The sequence below is a fragment of the Dendrobates tinctorius genome, unplaced genomic scaffold (assembly GCF_039654945.1).
Source record: "Dendrobates tinctorius isolate UK_male_01 unplaced genomic scaffold, ASM3965494v1 ptg000086l, whole genome shotgun sequence".
Lineage (NCBI taxonomy): Eukaryota > Metazoa > Chordata > Amphibia > Anura > Dendrobatidae > Dendrobates > Dendrobates tinctorius.
Genome location: NW_027361754.1, coordinates 45,059,241 through 45,082,199, shown reverse-complemented (window position 1 = coordinate 45,082,199; position 22,959 = coordinate 45,059,241). Strand labels below are relative to the sequence as shown.

The 22,959-nt window shown below is 44.2% G+C and overlaps 1 long non-coding RNA gene across 2 annotated transcripts in view; it reads right to left on the bottom strand.

Annotated features, from left to right (window-relative positions):
• LOC141097859 (uncharacterized) overlaps positions 1-22,959 on the bottom strand; it is a 309,705-nt gene that overhangs the window by 247,552 nt on the left and 39,194 nt on the right. For both annotated transcript variants that reach the window (XR_012234061.1, XR_012234060.1), the window contains exon 2: positions 8,263-8,375. This is a non-coding gene — a long non-coding RNA (uncharacterized lncRNA). The remainder of the gene's footprint in view (positions 1-8,262; positions 8,376-22,959) is intronic.

Sequence of the window (22,959 nt, the reverse complement as noted above, 5' to 3'; positions counted from 1 at the left end):
AAGAAAAGTCAAAGATGCTATAGGATTTTTACAGGATGAAAATGATGAAATGGTAAGAGGATGTTGAAAAGGCCAAACTTTTAAATTCCTATTTTGCATCTGCTTTCTCTCAGAAAGGAAATGTAACATCAACTGTTCTTCACTGTCCTATTAAGGGAATAGAAGAATCCAGGATATCTATAAACAGAAATATAGTGAGGAAACACTTAGCTAACCTAAATGAATTTAAGTCTCCAGGTCCAGATGAATTACACCCCAGAGTACTGAAAGATAGCAGAAGAAATTTTTGAAACCCTCTCCATAATCATTGAAAATTCTTGGAGAACAGGAGTAGTCCCAGAAGACTGTAGAAGATCAAATGTTGTTCCTATCTTCAAAAAGGGGAAGAAGGTGGACCCAGGCAACTATAGGCCAGTGATTCTGACTTCTATACCAGGAAAGATCTTTGAACAAATTAAACAACATGTATGTAAGTACCTGGATAAGAATGAAATGATTAAACAGAGTCAGCATGGGTTTGTACCTAATAAGTCATGTCAGACTAACTTAATTTCCTTCTATGACAGAATCACTGATTGGATCAGGAGGGAAATGCTGTAGATATAGTATATCTTGACTTCAGCAAAGCATTTGACAAATTTGACACAATCCTTATTGAAAAAATGGCTAAGTATGGAATGGACAAGGCAACTGTTTGGTGAATTCATAACTGGCTTAGTGATCGAACCCAAAAAGTGGTCGTAAATGGCTGCACATCCAGTTGGAAGAATGTCTCAAGTGGTGTACCACAGGGCTCTGTCCTGGGCCCTGTATTGTTCAACATCTTTATCAACGATTTAAATGAAGGAATTGAGGGTAAACTGATTTAATTTGCTGATGACATAAAGCTAGGAGGGATAGCTAATACTAGAGAAGAAAGAGAGAGGATTCAAAAAGATATAAATGAACTGGAGCAGTGGGCAGCAACTAACAGAATGATTTTTAACAGGGAAAAATGCAAAGTACTACTTTGGGCAATAAAAATGAAAAAAGCATATTCAGAATGGGAGGAATAGGGCTAAGCAACAGCACATGTGAAAAAGACTTGGGTATACTAATAGATCATAGACTGAATATGAGTTAACAGTGTGATGCAGCAACAAAAAAGGCAAATGCAATTCTAGGATGTATTAACAGAAGCATACATACAGTCCAGATCACGTGAAGTCATTATTGCCCTCTACTCCTCTTTGGTCAGAACTCATCTGGAATACTGTGTCCACTTTTGGGCACCACATTTTAAAAAAGACAACCACAAACTGGAGCAAATTCAGAAAAGAGCGGCCAGAATGGTGACCGGTCTGCAAACCCTGTCTTAGGAGGAAAGGTTGCAGGATTTAGGAATGTTTAGCTTGCAGAAGAGAAGACTGAGAGGAGACTTAATAGCTGTCTACAAATATCTCAAGGGCTGTCACATTGTAGAAGGATCATCTTTATTCTCATTTGCACAAGGAAAGACTAGAAGCAATGGGATGAAACTGAATGGGAGGAGACACAGATTAGATATTAGAAAAAACTTTTTGACAGTTAGACTGATCAATGATTGGCACAGGCTGCCACGAGAGGTGGTGAGTTCTCCTTCAATAGAAGCCTTCAAACAGAGGCTGGACAGACATCTGTCTGGGATGATTTAGCGAATCCTGCTTTTGAGCAGGGGGTTGGACCAGATGGCCCAGGAGGTCCCTTCCAACTGTACGATTCTATGATTCTATGATTCTATGTGTACAAAGTGGAGCCGTGTGTGTACAAAGTGTACGGAGCGGAGACGCATGTGTATGAGGTGAACGGATAGGAGCCGTGTGTGTACAGAGTGGAGCCGCGATTGTACGAGGTGTATGGATATTTCACAGTACACTGAAGATTCTTTTCTATGAGATTAAGTCAACAAAAATCACAGTTCTCTCATATGTCACTATTAAAATTACGAAACCTTTATTAATACTCAAAAAATTATTTTTTATATACTCAAATTAGTAATGCATCATACACAATAATATAATAATAATACATTTTATTTCTATAGCGCCGACATATTCCGCAGCACTTTACATTTCGGAGGGGATTTGTACAGATGATAGACATTACAGCAAAACAATAATCACATAGATCATAACAGACACCAAGAGGAATGAGGGCCCTGCTCCCAAGTTTACAGTCTATGAGGAAAAAAAAGGGAGACACGAAAGGTGGGTGGTAACAATTGCCCTGATTGTTTGGACCAGCCATAATGTTAAGTGTGTAACAGTACGGACACAGAGGGCTAATAGATGCATAAAGCATGTGGGATCATGATACGGGGAACCTGGTTATGGTAAAACTTTTGACTGTGCCACACAGGGATAGTTAGGTTAATGTGTTGAGGCGGTAGGCCAGTCTGAATAAATGAGTTTTCAGGGCACGCTTAAAATTGTAGGGATTGGGGACTACTCGTATTGACCTGGGAAGTGCATTCCAAAGAATTGGCGCAGCACGTGTATAGTCTTGGAGACGGGAGTGGGAAGTTTTGATTATCGAGGATGCTAACCTCAGGTCATCAGCAGAACGGAGGGCAAGGGTAGGGTGGTAGACTGAAACAAGGGAGGAGATGTAGGGTGGTGCTGAGCCATGGAGTGCTTTGTGGGTGAGGGCAATAAGTTTGTACTGGATTCTGAAAGAAATTAAACACCATATGGAGGTGCCTATCTCTACACTGACCTGTGTATCCCTACCTGTCAGCGGAGGTTGGAGCCCTAGGACCTGCGCATTGGCCCCCCCACTCCTCGACGGCTTTTCCCTGCTAACCCTATAGGGCTCTATAGTGGCAGGGGTGTGATACAGTGTAGAACAGGTAGGTGAGAAAGAGGAGAGGTGTCTAGATGTATTCTTCTTGGGTTTCTTCAAAGATAATCATCTCAATAAGAAATGTTACTACAGTAGCTAACTAGAGATTTATTTTCTTAAGATATCTCAAATACACCTGATCTAATGTGGTTGTTAAGAAGAACCCCCCAGAAAACCTCAAACCCGATATTATTGGACCACTGCAAAAAATTGGGCCCATAAATGCTTGATAGATATGGTCTCCTCACAGCTAATTGTATCATATACACAGGTCACTAGTTAAACAAAAACATGTCCCATAAAGAAAAAGGGGTGCAGCACACCAAAACAGATCAACAAAAATACAAACAAATCAATGGGGTGCAAATTATGCACATCTGCAAAAGATAAGATACAGAAGGATTCACTATATGCAAGAGTTAGTCAATCCAATTTAGCAGCTTATTATCAAAGTAGACAATAGTTCAGTTGTCCATGGTTGACATGACAAAAAAGGAACAAACATATTCACATTAAATACAATATTGCACAGTGCCCAGCATAGACGGGTCCAATATGAAGATTCAAGGATCCATTCATTCATGGATAACACCATGCCACATAATCATAACAGGACATGCTCTCTCCGTCAGTATTATAATTCAAGGATTGATAAATCAAGGATCCAGTGTAAAGCTGGAGTCACACATAGCGACTCACCAGCGATCCCGACAACGACATCATCGTGTCAGGATCGCTGGTGAGTCGCTATGTGATCGCTGGTGAGCTGTCACACTGACAGCTTCACCAGCGATCAGCACAGCGACACCGAGCGCGCGGCGTCGCTGTGTACGTTACTTACCAGCGCGCTGATGCAGGGAGCTGGTAACTAGTCAAAACTTGTGACTCAGCAGCGATCTCGCTAGCGAGATCACTATGTGTGACGGGGCCTTAACCCCTCATTCAAGGACAGTATGATTGAAGAATATGCAACATACATTTAGTGAATCCACATAATTATACAATGAGCTTATTAGAAAGGGTTAAATACCCTCTTTCTCCAAAAATATTAGGAACCCAGAGACAAACAGATGGATACAACTCCAATACAAACTCGACGCGTTTCCCCTCTTCCGAGGTCCATCAGGAGTATGATGGAAAAGAATGGAGTACTTAGCTTATGCACAAAATGTACAGGATATGGTCTGATAGTCCGGGACAGTCCCCTCTCATGGTATGATGCTTGAAGTCTGTGGCCATTGCCCGCCCTTATATAAAATACATGGCACAGCAGACAGGTGCCGTGGCGTGCGTGTCAGCTAATTGCATATCAAATACCTACTTCTGGTTCTATGATGTCACCCCTACAATGCTTCCACGCCCCTCTATGTAAATGTGGGCGATCATACATACCGCGTTAAATCCTGCGATACCTTGGATGATTCCACGCATGCCCAGAGGCCACAACGCTACTTCCGGTTTCTGCCCTCATTGGGCTCAAGCCGCCACGGTGTATGTCCATTGCCAGTGCTGCCACACTACGGATCAGCAGCCCCTCGCTATATAAATGTGGGCCGATACAGTTGAATGCGGCACGCACTGGGGGGGTGGCTCTGGTGCGGGACCCCCTCGACTTACTGCTCCATAGTGGCCGTGTGGGCTGGGGGCCCCTCGGGGAACGGGGACCCTGGTCTGCTGGCCCTGATAGTGGGCAGTGTTAGCAGCAGCCTGCAGCTTTAACACTGCCCACTATTAAAGTGAAATGAATATTCAGATACTCTTCACACCCATGGGGCATGCGGAAGAGTGAGTATTCATTTCTCTTTAGCAGCGGGACAGGCTTTAGCCTGCTGCTGCTCCGCTGGCACCGGGGGCCCCCACAGCAGCTGTGTGGTGTGCCACTATTAGTGACAGGCCACTGGCTGGGGGCCCCTGGAGCAACCGGAGCCCTAGGCAACTGCTGACCCTGTATGCCAGCAGGTGTCAGAGCCTTGGCACACTGGAAAATCCTCCGGTTCTCCGGTGGGCCAGTCCGACCCTGGCTGTGAAGCAGAAGGCAGAAAATTCACCAACGCTCTCCTGACCCCATAACTGCAGAGTCCAGACCTCTTCTGATAGAAATATCAGCACAAACACTGCGCCCTGCTAGGAGATTTATTGCCGAGCAGCTGCATGCAGCCTTACATCACCAAGCACAATGCCGAGCGTCGGATGGAGTGGTGTAAAGCTGCTACCACTGGACTCTAGAGGAGACATGTCCTGTGTAATGATGGATCACACTTCTCTATGTGCATTTCATGGATGAGTCTGGGTTTGGTGATTCCAGGAGGATGTTAACCCCTGACTGCATTGTGCCCGCCTTACAGTTTGGGGGCGGAGGGATAATGCTATGGGCTGTTATGAGGAGTCGGCCAAGGCTCCTTAGTTCCATTGAAGAGAAATGTTAATGCATCATTTTGGACTTCGAGGTCCTACAGAGCCATGATATAGCTATGTGTTTGTAAGGGGTGTTGTAACAATGGTGCTATGTACATAATGTAATGTATATATTTGCTATTTTGTGTACCTGCTATTAGGGAAAGTGTAGTACCATTTCTGGCCACTAGATGAGGCAGTAAAGTAAATTTAATCTAGTATAGTGAAAACCAGTTAGAAAATAGTTAAGGAGGGGTCAGCTGCAGCTAAGAGAGGGAGAACTTCCTCAAAGTAATCAAACGGGCCAGGGTGCCCAAATCACCTGCATGGGCTTAAGAGCCCGGGATGATAGCAGTGACCACGCAACATTTATTAAGAGAGAAGCCCAGCCATCCATAGCAACAGGCCAGAACTGCAGTGGGCCACAGCAGTCTTTGAACAGAAGCTTAAGACAGGAACAGTGATAGAACGGGGACGCAGGTGGCTCCATAATGTGGCAATTTATCGCATGGGCTGATGCCCTCAGAACCGTGGTGAAATGGCTGAGGGAAGTCCCAGATGCAGTGAGCTTGGACCGGGAGGAAGCGGTGTCGCTGCAGGAGACAGTACAGAAGGGCAGGTCGCTCACCATGTGGCAGCTGACTTTGGAGGCTGATGCTCTCATGTCTGAGGTGAAACAGATTAGGGAATGTCTCACTGTAGCAGAGCTGAACAGGCAGGATGCTGAGGAACTGTATGAGATAGTCCAACCAGGGTACGTGCTGTGTGACAGAGAGAGAAATGTAGGGAAAGAGAAAGAAATGTGCAATGTGGAACCTCTTGTTAATGCTGTGAAGAATATGGATGTGCTGCTTTTTTCTACACATTAGATTATTATTTCTTAATACCTGAGACTATTTCTCTATACTTGAGATAATCTGACTGGTTCTAGCTACTATGTTTTTTAGACTTGATCTTAATTACTAGTGTAATCTATTTTTGACCATGTCTCTACTTATGGTATATACTTTGCTTAGTTTATTTGTTTTTTTCCTAATTTTTGTATCTTGTTTGTAGTAACTGATGAAGGTCTGATGTAAGACTGAAATGTTTGGCTTAAGGCTCCGTCGCACACAGTGATATCGGCAGCGAGATCGCTGATTTTGTGACGTCACAGCGATCTCGCCAGCGACATCGCTGTGTGTGACACACATCAGCGACCGGCCCCACCGCCAGGTATCGCTAATCGTGCAGGATCGTCCTGGGCTATTTTTTGATCATTGGTCTCCCGCTGGCCAGCACGGCATGGCTCTTAGTTATCCGCTGTTTACCTTAGATACCAGCGTGCACGTTGGTTTCCAGGGTAAACTGCGGGTATCCAAGAGCCGCACGGCTCTTAGAAACCCGCTGTTTACCTTAGATACCAGCTTGCTCGCTGGTCCTGATCGCTGGAGGGGCTGTCTATGTGACAGCTCACCAGCGATCAGCCTAACGATGTCCCAGAGATCCCATCCATGTCGGATCGTTGGTGGGATCGCTGAGACATCGTTATGTGTAACGGGGCCTTTACTTCTATTGTGGACAACATTAAATTATCTGATCACTTAAGTTGAGTGCCCAGTCTCTTAATATATGTTAATGGTGTGGGAACCTACTAAACCTGTGCACACGCTTGTCTATTCAACTATTTATGTGGAACCGTCTATAGGGAGCCTTCAGCAGCGCAGAGAGGACCCTGACAGCGCAGAAAGTGAAGCCACGGGTATGCAGAGTAATGGACACAATTTTCAAATGATGGGAGGCCAGGGCACAAATGCACCAGTGTCCTTGGCCATGACTACGGCCCTGGCCCTCCCTCACATGTATTAGACCTAAGACATCGCTAGAAGTGCACATAACCTTCTGTACAAATCCAATAGAAAAAAAATTAGGCCGTGCCCCTTTTTCCATTGGAAAAGCAAAGCAGATGTTCACAGTTGTAAGCATGTTCTTTACATGAACTGATGCAAACCTTGTGGGTTAGCAAAGAATGAAAAATGCCAGGGGGTGTGAATACTTTTGCAAGCCATTGTATATACAAAATACCAAAAGGAGCATTGTATCACCCAGATGCCACATGGTCCTCCTATAGTGTTGCGGTATCTTGTAAAGTGCTAATTTGGACAAACCCACCTAAACCTAATCCCTCTCTGTACATGCAGGCAGCTCACATGTAGGTGACTGCGAACAATACAAATGCAATCTCAGTCTACAAGTACAGGCCGAGGTTCTGATATTGGACCTGCTTGAATTCCTGCATACAGAAGCCCATTCACACAAGTAAAATCAATATGGTGGAGGGCTGTCCCCCCTCTCTGCACATTGCCATATGAATGGTTTGTGATAGGAAAGGGATGCGTATCCATCCAGTGTAATGAGCCGAATAGATGCCCATTAATTTCCATTTGCAAGAACAATGGATTATTTCAGCATGGGTAAACCACACAGAGGAGGTGAAGAGGGGGTAGTCCTTATGTAAGTACAATGTCTGTTTAATTAGGTAATGGGATTTAACAAATTACGCTTCTAACTCATTTGCATATCACCATGGAGGGGAAGTCTCTTTTGCCTTCAGAAGTGTCTGCAATTCTGCACAGCAAATAATGCATTCTGGTGAGAGTGGCTTCCAGAAAACAAATAAAGTCATCATGTAATTAGTAACAGTAATTACAATGTAAGCCAAGAGCATTCATCCTGTTAGCATCCTCCTGAGCATGTCTCCAAATGAATCATAGAATCATAGAATCGTAGAGTTGGAAGGGACCTCCTGGGCCATCTGGTCCAATGAGAATTGTACTATTCTGTTAAAATAAAATCTATCTATTAAGTAAATGTGAACAGGTGCAAAGCTGACTCACTGCAAGAAAAAATACAAAAAAGGTAACAGTGTAAACAGATTACTAGGATGCAACAGGCAGACAAGGATAAGGTGGAAGTAACCAACTAAATTATTTATTTTGTACGAAAAAGAACAAAAGGGATGGCACTCACCATTCTGAAGAAGTGAATTTATTTTCAGATAAAAAGCATAGGCTTGGGAGAGATGTGTAAACTGTGGACAACGGCCGTTTCACGCCAACTGCGCTTCAACGGGTCCTGACTGACTGCAAGAAAAAATACAAAAAAAGGTAGCAGTGTAAACAGGTTACTAGGATGCAACAGGCAGACAAGGATAAGGTGGAAGTAACCAACTAAATTATTTATTTAACTAACAGTTGCAGTATGGATTCTCTATCCTATCCGACTATTTCCCAATAGGAGCGATGCCCTAATGTCCCTTGTATGATAACTTCTAAGAGTGGTGCTCACAACTATAAGGCCTCACAGGAATCTCTCTTCAGCAAATTTTCACTTAGGTTGTAGGTGCTAATGGGGGGGTCATCTGTATTTCCTGCTAGGCCGCAAGTCCTACTGACAAAGTCAAGAAATGCTCTTGGGGCTTTCATCACACTGGCCAGTCCTCATCCCGTTTGCTGCATAGCTCCGGATCAAAGCCTGTACTGTACGTCATCGTCGGAAGTAATGGACTGGCTCACTTGCGCCTCCGGATCACCACAGCGGACATCCACTCCTGGATGAAGGCCCACACTTGGTCTTCGGTGCTTGACCTGCATCGGTCAACAATCAAGCCATGATGGATAAGTCCTTGGCCTCCGGTTTTAACTGGAGTAGTCAGGATCTGAGGCCTTGACTGGCATTGTCCGGATCTCACTCACTGGCTCACGATGTCCAGCCGGACTCAATCTCCAAGTGCGTCCTGGTGATTCGGCCACAGCATTGCTCTGCGCAGATGTCCCTTTGGTGTCACTTGTAGGCGCCAACTGACTTCCCGCCTTGTCACTCTGCCTTTTTATATAGGGTAACTGCGCCACAGGTGTCACCTGAATTGTTGCTCTCTTTTGAGTTGTCCTTCCTGAAATACTTTGCCCGTCTGCGAAGAATATGGGAAATATAATTTCATGTCAATTATTTGTATCCTTTCTGGCAAGGGATTGTAAAACCCCCTTCAGCGTGCAGCTATATGAGAACACCTAGCTCAGCAGGGGGGGTCAAGCCTCAAAAATCTTTGACTGACAGATCTCACACCTTGAGCAAGCCAGCTCAGAAGAAAAAGGCTTACATGCAATATAGAAGCTGAAGCTGCCAAAGAACATTCAAGAAACATAATTCCAAAATGAGTTATGGAGATACTATATATCCTAGCTGTACATCTTTTCTATTTTCGAGATCTCTGGAGCTGACCAAACGCCACCCAAGGGCTTGATCCGTTCTATTACCCCAGGGAGGGGAGATATGTAGAATGGCCATTAATTACCAGATAGCAAAGATGTGTTTAGTCTCAATGCGTAGCAGGGGCCTGACCAGATCCAATGGGGCCAAAATCGCCTCCCTAGGTCCGTCCATTAAAAAGTTATGATTCATCCTTGGTTTTGGAGTTTTTAGCTACTAGAGGCAAGGGGATTTGGGTTCAGCCCAGGGGGCAGGAGGGGAGTGACCTAAAGGGGAAAAAAGCTAGTGTAAGGCTGTACACTTCAAAAGAGGGGTCACCTTGAGTAACGTGCTTTGAAGGACCTAGGAGCCAACTGGCAGCACATGCCCCCAGCAATCCAGCGCGCACATCGTCGGACATCAACCTGATAATTGACATGATCCATCTGCTTATATCTTTTGTCTTACCACTATTGTATTTGCATATTCGACCAATGTACATGTATAACCATTGTGTATAAAGTGTATTGTCTAGAGTGCACTTAAGGTGAATAAATATATCATTTAACCTTGGTCTGCTCTTTTATGTCTATCCACATGTCCATATTTCGATTTAACTTCCCTTGCTACCAGGACTGGTTTTTAGCCCAATATAATTCTGTTAACGGATCGGGCTTTCTTCTAATGAGTAACTGATGGCAGTCCTCCCATGCTGGCAGTTCTCTGTTAGTGAAAGGGGCCTCTCAGCCTGTCAGGGTTGTGAGCAAGTGTGGTGCCATGTCACTGACTGCGTGGGTCACATCCTCTCACTCCCCATGCCTCCCTGGGTCCATGTGGACAGGGGGCGTCGGTGTTAAACTGTTTCAACCCCTTAACCCCCAAGGGTGGTTTTGCACGTTCATGACCGGGCCAATTGTTACAATTCTGACCACTGTCCCTTTATAAGGTAATAACTCTGAAACGCTTCCATGGATCCTGGTGATTCTGACAAGGTTTTCTCGTGACATATTGTACTTCATGTTAGTGGTAACATTTCATTCAAATAACTTGTGTTTATTTGTGAAAAAAATGGAAATTTGGCAAAAATGTTGAAAATTTTGCAATTTTCCAACTTTGAATTTTTATGCCCTTAAATCACAGAGATATGGCACACAAAAAAATAATAAATAACATTTCACATATGTTTACTTTACATCAGCACAATTTTGGATCCAAAATTTTTTTTGTTAGGAAGTTATAAGGGTTAAAATTTGACCAGCGATTTCTCATTTTTGCAACACCATTTTATTTTTACGGACCACATCACATTTGAAGTCACTTTGAGGGGTCTATATGATAGAAAATACCCAAACATGACACCATTCTAAAAACTGTACCCCTCAAGGTGCTCAAAACCATATTCAAGAAGTTTATTAACCCTTCAGGTGCTTCACAGGAATTTTTTGAATGTTTAAAAAAAATGAACATTTAACTTTTTTACACAAAAAAATTACTTCAGGTCCAATTTTTTTTATTTTACCAAGGGTAACAGGAGAAATTGAACTGCAAAAGTTATTGTGCAATTTGTCCTGAGTACGCTGATACCTGATATGTGGGGGGCAATCACTGTTTCGGCGCATGGCAGAGCTCAGAAGGGAAGGAGCGCCGTTTGACTTTTTCAATGCAAAATTGGCTGGAATTCCGATCAGACGCCATGTCACATTTGGAGAGCCCCTGATGTACCTAAACAGTGGAAACCCCCCACAAGTAACCCCATTTTGGAAACTAGACCCCCCAAGGAACTTATCTAGGTATGTGGTGAGAACTTTGAACCCACAAGGGCTTCACAGAAGCTTATAACGTACAGCCGTACAATTAAAAAATCATATTTTTTCCACAAAAATTATCTTTTCACCCCCAATTTTTATTTTCCCAAGGGTAACAGGACCCTCAAAGTTATTGTGCAATTTGTCCTGAGTACAATGATACCCCATATGTGGGTGTGAACGACTATTTGGGCGCATGGCAGAGCTCAGAAAGGAAGCAGCGCCATTTGACTTTTTAGGCTGGAATTGAGATCGGACACCATGCCGCGTTTGGAAAGCCCCTGATGTGCCTAAACAGTGGAAACTACCCCACAAATGACGCCATTTTGAAAACTAGACCCTCCAAGGAACTTATCTAGATGTGTGGTGAGCACTTTGAACCCCCAAGGGCTTCACAGAAGTTTATAATGCCCGGGGCGTGAAAATAAAAAAATCATATTTTTTCCACAAACATGATCTTTTAGTCCCCAATTTTTTTTATTTTCCCAAGGGTAACAGGAGAAATTGGACCCCAAAAGTTGTTGTCCAATTTGTCCTGAGTATGCTGATACCCCATATGTGGGAGAAAACTACTGTATGGGCACACCTCGGGGCTCGGAAGGGAAGTAGTGACGTTTTGGAATGCAGACTTTGATGGGATGGTCTGCGGGTGTCATATTGCCTTTGGAGAGCCCCTGATGTACCTAAACAGTGGAAACCCACTACAAGTTACCCTATTTTGGAAACTAGACCCCCTAAGGAACTTATCTAGATGTGTGGTGAGCACTTTGAACCCCCAGTGCTTCACAGAAGTTTATAACGCCAGGGCGTGAAAATAAAAAAATCATATTTTTTCCACAAACATGATCTTTTAGTCCCCAATTTTTTTATTTTCCCAAGGGTAACAGGAAAAATTGGACCCCAAAAGTTGTTGTCCAATTTATCCTGAGTACGCTGATACCCCATATGTAGGAGAAAACTACTGTATGGGGATACGTCGGGGCTCGGAAGGGAAGTAGTGACGTTTTGGAATGCAGACTTTGATGGAATGGTCTGCGGGTGTAATGTCGCCTGATGTACCTAAACTGTTGAAACACCCCATAAGTGACCCCATTTTGGAAACTAGACCCCCACGGAACTTATCTAGCTGTGCGGTGAGCACTTTGAACCCCCAAGTACTTCACAGAAGTTTATAACGCCTGGGCGTGAAAATAAAAAAAATCATATTTTTTTCCACAAAAATGATATTTTTGCCCCCAATTTTTTATTTTCCTAAGGGTAACAGGAGAAATTGGACCCCAAAAGTTGTTTTTAAATTTGTCCTGAGTAGGCTGATACCCCATATGTGGGGGTAAAACACTGTTTGGGCACATGGCAGAGCTTGGAAGGGAAGGAGCACCATTTGACTTTTTCAACGTACAATTGGCTGGAATTGAGATCAGATGCCATGTTGTGTTTGGAGAGCACCTGATGTGCCCAAACAGTGGAAACCCCCCAATTCTAACTCCAACCCTAACCCCAACACACCCCTAACCCTAATCTCAGCCCTAACCCTAACCCTAGCCCTAACCCTAATGGGAAAATGGAAATAAATACATTTTTTTAATTTTATTATTTTTCCCTAACTAAGGGGGTAGCAAAGGAGGGTTTGATTTACTATATATGGTGGGTTTTTATGTTTGGCAGCTGTCATACGCTAAAAGACGCTTTTTATTGTAAAAATAGTTTTTGCATCACCACATTTTGAGAGCTATAATTTTTCCGTATTTTGACCCACCGAGTCATGTGAGGTGTTATTTTTTGCGGGACGAGTTGACGTTTTTATTGGTACCATTTTTGGGCACGTGACTTTTTTTATCGCTTTTAATTCCGATTTTTTTGGACGCAGAATGAACAAAAACAAGCATTTCAAGAATTTCTTTTAGGGGGTGCGTTTACACCATTCCGCATGCGGTAAAATTTATAAGATGGTTTTATTCTTCGGGTCAGTACGGTTACAGTAATACCTCATTTATGTCTTTTTTTATGTTTTGGCGCTTTTATGCAATGAAAACAATTTCATATAAAAAATAATTATTTTTGCATCGCTTTATTCTGCGAGCTATAACTTTTTTATTTTTTTGCCGATGATGCTGTGTGGCAGCTCATTTTTTGCGTAACAAGATGACGTTTTCAGCGGTACCATGGATATTTATATTCGTCTTTTTGATTGCGCATTATTGCACTTTTTGTTCAGCAGTATGATAATAAAGCATTATTTTTTGCTTTGTTTTTTATTTTTATTTTTTAAGGGGTTCACTAAGGGGGTTAACTAATGGGACCGTTTTATAGAGCAGGTTGCTACGGACGCGGCGATACCAAATATGTGTACTTTTATTGTTTGTGTTTTTATTTCCAAAAAATGAATTTATTAGCAAATATTTTTTTTTAAAATTTATTTAGCGATTTTTTTATAAATTATTTTTACACTTTTTTTTTAACTTTATTACAATGTCCCAGGGGGGACAGCACTGTCATGTGACAGATCGCTGATCTGTCACCTCACAGAATCACAGATCGCTGTGACAGATCAGCGATCTGTCACAGGCAGTGCAGAAGGCTTCCTCGTGCCTGCGCTTTGCAGGCATGAGGAAGCCGGCTCTCTGCAGGCCCCCGAAGGTCCCCGCCACCATTTTGGATCCGGGGACCTGCAGGGAAGGAGGCCCCCGCGGCAGCGCTGCACATTGCGTTGCTGCGGGGGTCTCAGGGAAGCATGGAGGGAGCCCCCTCCCTGCCGATGCTTCCCTAAACCCAGTACACTGCAATCGTGTTTGATCGCAGTGTGCCAGGGGTTAACTTGTCGGGGCGGTCCGTGACCACCCCTGACACATAGTGCCGGGTGTCAGCTCTGATAATCAGCTGACACCCGGCCACGATCAGCGGCGCTCACCACATGAGCGCCGCTGATCGCTATGAGGTACTATCCCGTCCCTGGGAATTAAAGGGGGTTTTACACTAAGCGATATCGCTAGCAATATCGCTAAAACGTCACCGGTTTTGTGACGTTATAGCGATATTGCTAGCGATATCGCTATGTGTGATACTTTCCTCCGACCGGCTCCCCCGCTGTCCATCGCTGATCGCGCGAGATCGGGCGGCTCCATTTCACGTCGTCTGCTTCCTGCTGGGCTTCCTGCTGTGTGAGACGAGCGATGCTGGACGCGGGCGGGAGGACGTCAGGATCGCTGTGTGTGAAAGGTGAGTATCGTGCGCTGCGTCGCTGCTGTATCGCTGTGAAATCTTTCTGTGTGAAAGCTCACTAGCAATCATTTAGCGATGCACCAGCGATCCTGACCGGGTCGTATCGCTGGTCGGATTGCTGGTGCATCGCTAAATGTAAAAGGGCCTTTAGTCCCAGGGCACATGGACGGGATAAAACGTCATATGGCAGAAAGGGGTTAAGCTGACCTTATGTGTCCCCAGGGGGTGCAGAACGTCACGTTGGTGAAAGTAGGGAGACCTCATTACGTGATCAGTCTGATGTAATAGTGACATCAGGCTGGGTGGCGAGGTGTGGGTTCATCACACCATCCTTTAGTTCCGCTGGGTTCAGTTTGGACAGGTGTCAATCTCCAGTCACAAATGCTGCACAATGCTGAGGAACCTAATTCTTCATGGCACACCATTACAGCAGCACACCCAGTGCGCCAAGAAATATAAACACTGACAATATGAATTTTGAGCTGCAGTACTGCCATGTAAACTATAGGTACTTGACCAAATTGTGTGAGCCCACCAGCCATGATGCACAGCTCTGTTTTTTTTTGTAGCATACCATCAGCGGTTGTGACTGCCTCCTTAGTTGGTTGAGTGCTCCTCCTCACATCAGACCAAGGATGTTTTTAATTAGTGCTGGATCCTTCCTGCCCTTTAAATTTGTAGGTGTTGGTCCAGGATAGAAATCTTAGCGTAGATTCCCATCAACAAGATGCGTTTTGTTGTGTCTGGTGGGCACAAATGAATTGGCCAATTTATGCAAAAAGTAGCTTAATTCTATAAGAATAGTCTATATAGCAGTAATGCTGTTCAATACTCATATATTAAATATTCTATAGAAGACATATTTTCCATTAACCATCTTTTAATAGCAGGATTTGCTTAAGACAAAGTGGGGCCCATGACAAAAGTTTAAAGTAGGGCCCTCTTAAATATTGCACCATCACCCAGAAACACTGCAGTGAGTTGAGGCTGTTAAATGAGCATGATCGACGATCATGAAGTCGTTCAGCGCTTGTTTCACTGGCCTCTTTACACTTGCTGAGGACGGGTGATGTGCACAGAATGATCATTAGTAGATCAATCTGTCCCCATACATACCATGTTATCAGCATTATGTTTTCACCAGGCAATGTGCTGATAAGAACAATTTTTTTTTCCAACACACCCCATAGTCCATCATATAGTATAATGCATCCCATAGTCCTCCATAAAGTATAATGTCCCCCATTGTCCTCCATATAGTATAATGCATTCCCCATAGTCCATCATATAGTGTAATGCATTCCCTACAGTCCTCCATACAGTATAATACACTCCACTTAGTCCCCCATACAGTATAATGCACCCCATAGTTCTCGTTATAGTATAATGCAGCCCTCATATAGTATAATGCAGCCCCCATATGGTATAATGCAGTCCCAATATATTAAATATACTACTGTAATGCAACCCATAGTCCTTGCTAGAGTATAATGCAACCCATATGTAGTATACTGCAGCCCCCATATGGTATAATGCAGTCCCCATATTGTATAATTCTGCCCCCATATGGTAAAATGCAGCCCCCATATGATATAATGCGGCCCCCATATAGTATAATTCTGAACCATAAGGTAAAATGCATCCCCCATATAGTATAATGCAGCCCCCAATGATATAATGCAGCTCCCATATAGCATGCTGCGTCACTGGAGAGATCTGCCACTGCAGCTCACTAGCGACCATTTAGCGATGCACCAGCGATCCTGACCGGGTCGTATCGTTGTCGGGATCGCTGGTGCATCGCTAAATGTAACGGGACCTTTACAGTTTCAGGAACTCCTGACACAAGTGCTTCAAAGGAACTGCCGTTACCTTTTTCTTTATTCTTTACCTCAGAATATCTTTGCTAATTGTACTGTTTATTCCCCTGTTTAACTCATTGTCTCCCTGCGTTGAGTATTCCCCTGTTATTAAACTTGTTAACCCCTGCTCCGCCTCCTGTCCGTCACTGCATCCTGTGTACCTGCTTACGAAATGAGAAATGGTCAAACTATTAAAAAATGCAGTGCTTGCAGACCTCAATGCGAAGAAAATAAGTTCATAATCATTTAGAAACAACAATACTAATTTTTTAACTCAGGAAGAGTGCAGAAATCAATATTTTGTGGAATAACTATGAATTTTAATCACAGCTTTCATGCGTCTTGGCATGCTTTCCACCAGTCTTTCACAATGCTTTTGGGTGACCTTTTTCCACTCCTGGTATAAATATTTAAGCAGTTCTTCTTTGTTTGATGGCTTGTGACTATCCATCTTCCTTTTGATTACATTCCAGAGGTTTTCAATGGGGTTCAGGTCTGGAGATTGGGCTGCCATGACAGGGTTTTGATGTGGTGGTCCTTCATCCACACATTGATTGACCTAGCTGTGTGGCATGGCGCATTGTCCTGCTGGAAAAAACAGTCCTCAGAGTTGGGGAACATTGCCTGAGCAGAAGGAATCAACTGTTTTTCTGGGATATGATTCATACGTTGTTCGCAAAGATTAACCTTCCCAATTCCAGCCTTGCTGAAGCATCCCCAGATCATCACCTAAATTTCACAGTGGGTGCAAGGTGCAACACACTGTTGCTTGTACGCCTCTCCAGGTCTCCATCTAACCATTACATTGCCAGGTGTTGGGCAAAGGTGAAAATTAGACTCATCAGAGAAGATTACTTTACTCCAGTCCTCTATGGTCCAATCGTTATGGTCTTTGGCAAACTTCAGCCTGGCTCTCCTTTGTTTCTCATTGATGAAAGGTTTTTTCTAGCTTTACATGACTTGAGCCCTACCTCTAGGAGCCTGTTGCGAACTGTTCTTGCCGTGCACTTCACCCCAGCTGCCATTTGCCATTCCTTTTGTAGGTCACTTGATGTCATCCTGCGGTTGCTGAGTGACAATTGATAAAGATGACGGTCATCCCGGTAAGTGGAGAGTTGTTTTTGCCCTCTGCAGGACTATAGCTTTGTTGTCCCTAATGTCTGCTTCTTGACCTTGTTGTAAAGGACTGCCGTCTTAGAAATTTTAATGATGGAGGCAACATGACACTCACTGTATCCCTCTGCTAATAAAGCAAGAATTGAGCCCTTCTTTTCCTCACTCGACTTTTCTTTTCAACTCCTTGGCACGATTAAAAGTTATGTTTTTATTCCTATTACTTTTGGGATATTACTAGCACTTGTTTTGCTATCCAGCTTGTCCTATTGGAAGAGGACTGTGAACACCACAGCAGGGTTTTTTATACTTTGTAAGCCAGGGGCGGACACTGACAGCTTGGGGCCCCTGTGCAAGAAATGTGTCTGGGCCCCCCCCTTTTATGGCAACAAAGCTACATATATATATAGCCACACACACATACATGTATATATGTTACATAGTCTCCTTTATTAAGTATATTGCCGTCCCTTATTATACAGTGCCCTCTCTTGCTATGTACAGCACCATCCCTTACATATTGGATTAAAAAGAGCCCTGTTTTTTATTACATACCGTCCTGTCTTGCTAGCTATATAATGCAATGATGGCTGATGGAGCATAGGAAAGCTTCTTTTCTAATGGAGGAGATGATGGACTGGTAGTCTGGTCACCTTCTCCTACATCAGCAGTCATTTTATATCTAAAAAGAGAGGGGACTATGTAATAAAAGAGGGCGCTGTGAATAACAAAATTTACAAGAACACACTATGTAAGAGACAGCACTGTACATAACAGCAGAGGAAGATATATAATAAGGGACGGCACCATATATAACTAGAGAGGATGGTATGTAATAAAGGACGGCGGTATACATAATAAAAGGGGGAACTATGTAACTAAGGATAGTGTTATACAGAATTAGTGAGTACACTATATACTAAGGGACTGTGTTAGACATAATAAGTGAGTACACTATATACTAAGGGACTGTGTTAGAAATAATAATCGATAATAATGTCTTCCTTCACCTCCCCCTGTTCCTAAGTCCACTATAATTCCCCCTTCCTCCCATCCCTATCCCCCACACCCCCCATTGTCCTCCTCCCCTGCATCTCAGTATTGTCTTCTCCCCCACCTCATCATTGCCCTCTTCACCACCTCCATCATTGCCTTCTCCCCCACCACTATCATTGCTTTCTCCCCTGTCACCCCATCATTGCCCATTCCACCACCTCCATCGTTTCCCCCCCTCCCACCCCCATCATTGTCTCTTCCCCCACCACTCCCATCATTGTCCATTCCACCACCTCCATCATTTCCTCCTCCACCACCCCCATTATTGCCCTTTCCACCACCACCTTCATAGCATTCTCCCCACCACACCATCATCATTGCTTTTTCCCCACCACACCATCATTGCCTTCTCCCCTACCACCCCATCATTGCCCTTTCCACCACCTCCTCCATTGCCTTTTCCTCCACCACTCCCATCATAGCCTACTTCCCCACCACTCCCATTATTGTCTTTTCCACTACCACCATCATTGCCTTCTCACCCATCTCCATCATTGCCTTCTCCCCATCACCCCCATCATTGCCTCCTCCCCCATCATTTCCTTCTCCCCATCACCTCCATCATAGCCTTCTCCCCATCACCCCCATAATTGCCTTCTCCCCATCACCGCGTCATTGCCTTCTCCCCATCAGACCCATAATTGCCTTCTCCCCATCACCCCCATCATTGCCTTCTCCCCATCACTCCCATGATCCCATTAATGTCTTCTCTCCATCACCCCATCATGGCCTTCTCTCATCACCCCATCATGGCCTTCTCCCATCATCCCATCATGGCCTTCTCCCATCACCCCAGGGCCCAGGCATCATGGCCTTTTCTCTCCATCACTGCCTTCTCCTCATGCCCCCATCATTGACGGTTGACCTTCTCCTCCAGGGCCATGCAGCTCCACCTACACACACACAGACATACATACATACATACACACACTGACTGACACACACACACTGAGTGACACACACACTCACACGCACACACTCACTAACACACACACACATATACTGACTGACACACACACACACACTCTCACACAGACACCATGCCACCTCTCTCCGCTCTCACCTGTCTGCAGCATCGCCCGCGGCTGCGCTTCCTCGCTCTGCTACAGCAGTGGCCGCTGAATGATGATGTCATTCAGCGGCACGCTCCTCTGTGTCAGAGACGGCAGGCAGGAAGCAGGATGGATGGATACTTGCAGCTCCACTCCTGCAATTTTTTCTTGCAGGCAGCGGAGCTGCTTGGATCGCTTCCTGCCCCTCTCTGCAAGACTGATGCACATGAGGGCATTCTGACCTGGGGCCCCCGGAGCCTTGGGCCCGGAGAAAATGGCCGGATTGCCCTCCTCATTAGCCGCCCTGCAGGAGCCCCCTGGAGCCTCTGGGCCCCGGTGCAACGCACCAGTTGAACCGGCGGTATGTCTGCCCATGTTGTAAGCTCTCACGAGCAGAGTCGTCTTATTTTGCTTTAATTATTGTATTGTTAACGTTGTTACTTATGACTTGTGTTTTGAAACTGTTAAACTGTAAATCACTGCGGAATATGTTGCCGCTATATAAATAAAGATTATTAATATTATTATTATTTTTATTTTTACTTTCCTTCGTTAAATAAGATTTGGTTCAGGTGATCACCTAATCAGAAGCACATTAAGTAGAACGAGGTGTACTCTAGTTGGAATTCAACTGACACTGGAATGGAATGGCTGTCAGACATGTAGAGAAGCTGATTTTTATAAAACTGTGCAGTGGTCTCTTAATTTTTGTCAGAGCTGTGTATATATATATATATATATATATATATATATATATATGTGTGTGTGTGTGTGTGTGTCAGCCAGATACATTCATATGTATGTTCAAATATAATATTTGCACACACAAAACAAATATAATATATCCACTTATATTTGTCTTGTGTGTGTAAACATTATATTTGAACATGGTGTGTAATGATATTATGGTCTTCAATAGACAATCAAAAAGAAGACGTTAGACAAGGAAATTACATCACAATTCTTTTTTTTTTTGTTAAATAATATATCTTTATTTAGCTTACAAAAGCGCATACAAATCCGTATGAAAATTCGCATTAAAAACGCATAAAAAAAATTCAACTGTGTTTTCTGCCAAGAGAGGCAGAAACCGCACAGAATTTTACAACAGCAAATCTGCAACGTGTACAATTACTGTTCACAATAACAATAACTTTTACAGGCCACTGTACGTATATCAAAGAATTCATTATGAAATCACAATGAGGTCACACTCACAGACTTTGGACAGTATCACAGCTCAGTATGAAATGTGCCTTAACAAATCATTATTAGAATTTATATTTGTACGGTGAAGTTGCGAGGAGCAGCAATAATACTGTACCTGTCAGAGGTTTGAGCTGCACAGTAGAGATTGTCATTTAATGTCAGCAAATATCATATTAAAATTAAAAGAAGATGGAAACAAATGGTACATTTCTATATTTGTCATTATGCAAATTGTCTCTTCAGAGAGGAAGAGGACTAGAACTCTAATGCCACCTATTGGAAGTAGCAATCCTAAAAGTCAATGTCGACCCTTAACGAGCCTTGATACATGACTTAGGCTACTTTCACACATCCATTTTTTTAAATCCGGCACGATGCGGCCAAAATTGTGAAAACCGGATCCGGAATTGGATCCGGCTTTTTCACATAGAATGTAATGATCGCCGCATCGTGCCGGATGGACATGCGGCGCCTCCGGGTTTTGCCGGATACGGTAAACATGCGCCGTCTGGCGTCTGCAAAAAACGTTGGCTGCAACATTTTTTTGCAGCGCCGGACCGGCTTTTTCAATAGCGCATGCCCGGGCACTGTGCGTTTTAACCCCACAAGTGCCCGGCGCGCATCTCTCTCTCTCTCCCCCTCCCTTCTCTCTCTCCCTCTCTCTCTCTCCATACCTTTCTTTGGCTGGCTCTCTCGTTCTCCGCTGTCTCTCTGGCTGCTCTCTCGTCCCCCGCTCTCTCTTTGGCTGCTCTCTCGTCCCCCGCTGTCTCTCTGGCTGCTCTCTCGTCCCCCGCTCTCTCTTTGGCTGCTCTCTCGTCCCCCGCTCTCTCTTTGGCTGCTCTCTCATCCCCCGCTGTCTCTCTGGCTGCTCTCTCGTCTCCCGATCTCTCTCCGGCTGGCTCTCTTGTCCCCTGGTGCTGCGGCTCCTTTAAATGTCCTCCAAGCCGCATCAGGCGCCGCATGTACATCCGGTGTCACCGCTGCAGGCCGGATCCGGCGGCCCAGCTTTCCGCCGCACGCCGCCGGACCCCTGACACCGGATGTGTGAAAGAGGCCTTAGGATAAAAGCCAAGCCAGAATCTCAATTTGCAGACACTGCGTTTTGGGGTACTGATGCTTCTTGGATATATTTGTCATTAGAATTTTGTGATGTTTAATATATGTTAAATATCTTGTCCACAGAATCCGAAAATGCTTCTAAATTTGATTTGAGAAATGTGTAAAAGAGAATTTCAAACCTTTCGTTAATCAATGTCAACCTGTGATTTACATGCCTCCCTCCCATGATCCCTTTCATATGTACCAAATGTCAAAGTAGACTGATGCTCCAGCATGTGGAACAGCCTGGGCTGTCACTTCTAAATGATCACACAGACACTATCTTGTACTGTTCCTGAGGGATTCAAAATAATGCCAAAGTCAACAGGAAGCCTGTGATCCATTAGTGGATATGTGTCACCTGATAAGGGATGAGACAAACCAAGGAGCAGACCTGTCTCTTGTGATTGACGGCAAGTCCTGCTTATTATCATGGCATCTGATAGGCTATCACCCCTCCCACTCCTGGAGAATTGTCAATGACCAGGCATGGCTTCTAATATTTACTCTCTTTACTGTCCCTTTTCCTTCTGTTTAATTGATGTTGTGTTGCCAAACATATGGCGTAAACCGGTATCTTAAAGGTGCCCATACACCTTCTCTAGCTGTTGGCCAACAGCTATTCCTCCTGATTAGTGACGAAGGAATGTGCTGGTATAAGATGCTATCTGAGCATGCTCGGGTGCTAACCAAGTGACTTCGGCGTGCTTGAATAATGTGTTTGAGTCCCCGCACCTGCATGTCTCACAGCATTTCGTCAACCACAACACATGCAGGGATTATCTAACAGGCAATCCCTGCATGTCCTGCTGCTGTTGAACAGCCGCGAGACGTGAAGCCATGTGGACTCGAACATATTATTCAAGCACGGAAAGTCACTCCATTGGCACCCGAGCATGCTTGGATAACACTTTATCCAAGCACATTCGCTCATCACTGCTCCTTAACAACATGATCCAACAGCTTAGCTGAGTAATCAAAGCTGTTTGAGCAAATTGAATTTGTCAAATATTTGAGAATTGATTGAAGTCATGAAATTTGAACAATGTGCCACTCGCATTGTGC